Source organism: Primulina eburnea, chromosome 6, assembly GCF_022965805.1.
Source record: "Primulina eburnea isolate SZY01 chromosome 6, ASM2296580v1, whole genome shotgun sequence".
NCBI classification, from domain to species: Eukaryota; Viridiplantae; Streptophyta; class Magnoliopsida; order Lamiales; family Gesneriaceae; genus Primulina; species Primulina eburnea.
In genome coordinates this window covers 14972248-14978916 of record NC_133106.1, presented here as the reverse complement: position 1 = coordinate 14978916, position 6669 = coordinate 14972248, and positions in this window count along the sequence as shown.

The following is a 6669-nucleotide window of genomic DNA, read 5'->3' as shown; positions in this document are numbered from 1 at the left end:
AAGCATCCTTAGATACATTAATACATTTTCTAATTTAAACCTTTCAAATATGTAATATTATGATATTTTTGCAAGAATTACAAAGATACAAGCAATAAACATGATTTTATTATAAAATAATATATATATATTTTTTAATTTTTTTAAAATAAGTTTGTTTTCCCCCCAATCAGAATATGACATTGTCCCTAATGTCAAAATAACTATTAATAAAGAGTACATAATGAAAGAGATATCACCTGGAATTTTATTGAAGATAACAATCTGAAACAAACGCAAACCAATCCACGACTTTTGAATCAATGATCCAACTTTCTTTTCTTACTGCTTGATTGCGACCAATTGATCTTTTTTATCATCGGATCATGCTTATGAAAAAAAGCTTCCAAATTATAAATTAATTGGTCGGCAGTCGAAACACAGATGAGCATCTGTCGTGAAATTTCTGAAATGAAATTTTGTTCCACAGCTTTATCAAGAAATGTCAACAAACTGTCATAATAATTATTGATATTCAACAAGCCCACAGGTTTATTATGGATATTAAGTTGTGCCAAGAAACAGTGTGAAAAATTTCTTCTAATGTACCAAAACCACCTGGTAGTGCGATAAAAGCATCAGAATTTTCAATCATTTGAGTGATTCTTTCATACAAAGAAGAAACTTTTAATTCCTCCCCAATCGTAACACCTGTAATATTTCCTTCAGCTAAAGCTGTAGGAATAATACCCAAAACCTGACTACCTCCAAGATGAGCAGATGTTGAAACAGATCCCATTAACCCAATATTACCTCCCCCATATACCAAGTGAATTTTTCTCTCAGCCAATATCTTTCCAAGATTATTTGCTGCTTCTACAAACACTTCATTTTTTCCAGGACTCGACACACAAAATACACAAATATTTTTCAATGTTTGTGTAGAAGATCCAGCCTGTTTTTACTTTCTTTTTTGGTCTGCGAAAATTGAGAGAAAGATGAGAGATTTTATAGGGGTAATATGTTATCATAACAAAATTATGGGTCACAGCTGTAAAGAGAATAAATAGTAAAACCAATAATGAGACACACGCATCATTGTGGCTCACAATTTTCCTCTGGTTTTACGTCCAAAAACAGCTTCAACGCCTTCTATGAGTCGAAGATATTCTTCCCATCCAATTTTCTTATAAATTGGCAAACAAGGTCTTTTTTAGTCGGATTCCCAAGACTATGACGCTCATCTTGGAATTTGTTTCCATAAACGGAGAAGTTCAATATGCACATGTCCACTAGAATGCGTCTCAAGAGTCAATAAGATGTTATCTAATGAAACCAATTTTATCTTCTCTGTTATTGGAAACACATCCCAAAGATCTGCATCGTTTGTCACAAGTCCATCTTGCACACTTATGACAAACCCTAAAATTTTGGCCCTTCGTTTTTTCGCATAAGTGCTTTTTCCTAATCCAAGCAAATACCGAATGAGCAATGATTGTGGAACTTCACTTCCTAATCGGACCTTAGCTTCTATTAGAAGACGAATATCTTCTGGAATTCCTTTTTGCATTAGCAATCTCAATCTTTCACACCTTCCTGCATAAATTTTTCTTAGAACATTTTCAGAAACAAAAGGAAAATATTTACAAATTTTTTAGAGAATTTCATCCATTTTGAAAAGAAAAGAAATGATTTTTTTTTTAATTTTTGTATCAGCAATTGTGGGAAACTGATTTAACCGACTATGAGATTCACGGAGTAACGTTATCCGCCATTTAACCGGGAAATAAAAATATTAAAGAAACCTGAAATAAAAACAAACAAAATTAAATGCAACATAAAAATTTAAGGATCAAAAAGGGAAATAATCTCTTCTTGAAAGATTTCATTTTCCAAAAATTGTTTAAGCCTTTGTCCATTTACTTTAAAAACATCACCATTTTTAGGATTTTCAATATCCACAGCTCCATAAGGATATACATGCTTTACAACATATGGGCATGTCCATCTTGATCGTAATTTTCCTGGGAATATGTGAAGTCGAGAATTATAAAGCAAAACTTTTTTACCAATCTCAAAAGATTTTCTAAGAATGGTTTTATCATGAAATGACTTGATTTTTGCTTTATAAATCCTTGAATTCTCATACGCGTCATTTCTGAGTTCATCAAGTTCATTAAGTTGCAATTTACGCAATTTTTTGGCATCATCCATGCTTGAATTTAAAGTTTTGATCGCCCAATAAGCTTTATGTTCCGATTCCACATGCAAATGACAATGTTTTCCATAAACCAACCTATAGGGAGACATATTCAATGATGTTTTAAAAGCTGTTCGATATGCCCAAAGTGCATCACTAAGTCGCAGAGACCAATCTTTTCTATTTGAGTTAACAGTTTTTTTCCAAAATTTGCTTTATCTCCCTATTAGCTAATTCAACTTGTCCATTTGTTTGAGGATGATAAGGAGTAGTTACTTTATGAGTAATACCATATTTTTTCATTAATGAAGCAAATGGTTTATTAACAAAGTGAGTTCCCCCATCACTTATCATGGCTCGAGGAATTCCAAATCTACTGAAAATATTTTCTTTTAAAAATTTAATGACGATTTTATGATCATTTGTTCGACATGGAATTGCCTCTATCCATTTGGAAACATAATCAACTGCAACTAAAATATACAACTATCCAAACGACAGTGGAAAAGGTCCCATAAAATCAATTCCCCAACAGTCAAAGATTTCAATTTCAATTATAGGATTTAAAGGCATCATGTTTCTTTTTGAAATCGCACCCAATTTTTGACAAATTTCACAGATCTTGCAGATTTCGTGGGTGTCTTTAAACAAAGTGGGCCAATAAAATCCACACTGCAAGATTTTTGCAGCCGTTTTCTTTGAAGAAAAATGTCCTCCACATGCTTCTGAATGACAAAATTTAATGACACTACTTACCTCATTGTCGGGTATGCAACGTCGAAAAATTTGATCTGGACAATACTTGAACAGATACGGATCATCTCAATAAAAGTTTTTTACCTCATTCAAAAATTTTCTTTTATCTTGGGAACTCCATTGCGGTGGCATTTTTCCTGTCACAAGAAAATTTACTATGTTAGCAAACCAAGGTGTAGTAGTAACTGAAAATAGATGTTCATCAGGAAAATTATCGGTAATTGGTGTCATTTCACAAGATGATCCTGTTACTAGTCTCGATAAATGATCGGCTACGACATTTTCGGTTCCTTTTTTTATCTTTGATCACAATGTCAAATTCTTGGAGCAACAAAATCCATCGTATCAGTCGTGGCTTTGCATCCTATTTGGTCAACAAATATATAATAGCAGAATGATCAGTAAACACAATAGTCGTTGATCCAATCAAATAAGAAGGAAATTTATCTAATGCAAATATTACAGCAAGTTGTTCTTTTTCAGTTGTGGAGTAATTCATTTGAGCATTGTTTAAAGTTCTACTTGCATAATATATCACATAAGGCTTACCGTTTCTTCTTTGACCCAGTACTGCACCGACTGCATAATCACTCGCATCGCACATGATTTCAAATGGTAAAGACCAATCAGGAGGTTGCATGATAGGAGCTGATGTTAAATGTCGAATAATTTTATCAAAAGCATTTTGACATTCTTGAGTCCACTCAAATGCAGTGTCTTTTGTTAAGAGGTTACAAATGGGTTTAGAGATTAAACTAAAGTCCTTTATAAACCTCCTATAAAATCCAGCATGTCCCAAAAATGAGCGAATTTCTTTAATGGTTTTTGGAGGGGGTAAATTGGCAATGACATCAACTTTTGCTTTAGCAACTTCAATTCCATGAGATGACACGACATATCCCAAAACAATTCAAGAAGTAATCATGTAATGACATTTTTCTCAATTTAAAATAAGACATTTTTCCTCGCATCTTTTTAAAACTTTTTCCAAATTTTCAAGACAATTATCAAATGTATTCCCAAAGACAGTTAAATCATCAATGAAAATTTCCAAACAATTTTCAACCATGTCACAAAAAATTCTTAGCATACATCTTTGAAATGTTGCTGGGGCATTGCATAATCCAAATGGCATCCTTATAAATGCAAATGTTCCAAAAAGATATGTGAATGTAGTTTTATCTTGATCTTCGAGTGCAATGAGAATTTGATAATAACCTGAATATCCATCAAGAAAACAGTAGTATGGATGACCTGCTACTCTTTCTAAAATTTGATCCAAAAATGGTAATGGAAAATGATCTTTTCTAGTGGCGTCATTTAATTTTCTATAATCAATACACATCCGCCAACTAGATGAGATTCGACTTGTTAACAATTCACCTTTTTCATTTTTTATCACTGTGATGCCAGATTTTTTTGGAACTACTTGTGTTGGGCTTACCCACTTACTATCAGAAATAGGGTAGATAATACCAACATCGAGTAGTTTGAGAACTTCAGTTGTCACAACATCTTTCATGTGTGGATTTAATCTCCTTTGTGGTTGTTGAGATGTTTTAGAATTTTCTTCTAAGTGAATTTTGTGAGTGCAAATTAGTGGATTAATGCCCTTAATATCTTTTAGTGTCCAACCAATTGCATTTTTATGTCTTTTAAGCATATCAACTAATTTACCTTCTTGATTACTTGATATTTTGGAAGAAATTACCACCGGATATGTTTCATCTTCTCCAAGAAATGCATACTTCAATTCTTCTGGCAAGGGTTTTAACTCCAATATCGGTGGTTCATCTTTGTTCTCATATTTTGCCTCAAATTCTTTTTCTGATCCTGGTAACAGGCGATACCTAATAAAATCATCAAGATCAATTTCAATATTTTCTTTAACAGTATCGATTGAACAAATATCTAATTGGTCACGAGTACTCCCTTCTTGAATGTTTTCTTCCGCAAGAGTTTCAATAATATTTTCATCTTCACTTTCATCTCCTTTGTCATGTGGTTGCTTACAAAGATTAAACACATTAAGCTCCAAGGTCATGTTACCAAATGACAACTTCATTATTCCATTCCTGAAATTTATAAGAGCATTAGAAGTTGCTAAAAATGGACGACCTAAAATTACAGGAATTGCATTACAAGCTTCAATAGGTTGTGTATCTAAAACTATGAAATCGACAGGATATACAAAGTTATCAACTTGGACCAACACATCTTCTACCATACCTCTTGGCACTTTAACAGATCTATCAGCAAGTAAAATTGTTACCGAAGTAGGTTTTAACTCGCCTAGATTGAGTTCTTGATAAACTGAATATGGAAGTAAATTCACACTAGCTCCAAGGTCAAGCAATGTTTTTTTTTAATTTTTCTTTCTCCAATAATACAAGAAATAGTAGGACAACCATGGTCTTTGTATTTCAAAGTATTATTATTTTGAATGATTGCACTTACTTGTTCGGCTAAAAAAGCTTTCTTTTTCACATTCAATTTTCTTTTCACAGTGCACAAGTCTTTCAAAAATTTGGCATATGATGGTACCTGTTTTATTGCATCTAATAAAGGAATATTAACTTTTACTTGTTTAAAAATATCATATATATCAGAATTCAAATTTGATTTTTTTGTATTCTTCAATTAATGAGGGAATGGTGGTGACACTATCTGTTGAACCTCCTCTTCGCAAGTTATGGGTTCCACTTCCTTACCCTTTGAAGTTGATTTATCATCATCTTCACAAGGTTCAAGAATGGATTTTTCCACAACCTTATCACTTCGAAGGATAATAACAGATTTTACCTGATCCATCGGTTGAGTTCCAGAAGTTCCAGTTTGTGAATGATGATCCTTGGGATTAAGCAGAGGTTGTGAAGGAAATTTACCTTTTTCATGAACATTAAGTGCAGATGCAAATTTAGCAAGAGTATCTTTCAAATCTGTCATGGTTTGAGCAGTTTGAGTATTGATAGACTCTTGCTTTGCAATGAAAGAATTCAATGTATCTTCCAAATTTCTTTTAGGTGGAGGAACATAAGGTGTGTAATTTTGAAAATTTTGTTGATTTTGGAAATGTGGTTGCGGAAATTGTGCAGCATTATCATTCCTCCAACTAAAATTTGGATGATTTCGCCAACCTGGATTGTAATTTTGAGAAAATGGTTCAAAATTTGGCCTTTTGAAATTGTTCAAAACATTGGCTTGTTCATGGAGACATTTTTTAAAAGAGGGCAAAGTGGGACAATCTTTTGTAAAATGATCACTTGTATCACATATGTGACACACAATTTCTTGACAGATTTTAATTGACCATTCTTTTTCAATTCAAGTGCCTCAACTTTTCTTGCCAAAGAGGTAAATCTAGCTTGAAGATCATGTTCGTCTTTGAGAGTGTACATAACTCCACCAGATGTAGGAGATTGAATCTTGTTTGATCGTTCGATTGTACCTATAGTGTCCCAATTTTGAGCATTTTCAGCTAATGAATCGAGATACTCAATTGCCTCGTTTGGATCTTTATCTTCAAATGTTCCATTACACATAAATTCAGCCATTTGCCTATCTTTAGGTGTTAAGCCTTCATAAAATGGAGAAACAACCCTCCAAATTTCAAAACCATGATGTGGACAAAGATTAAGCAATTCTTTGTATCTATCCCAACACTGATAAAAAGTTTCTCCTTGTTTTGAGTGAAAGTGGTGATTTGCATTTTGAAAGAATTTGTTCTATGCGAT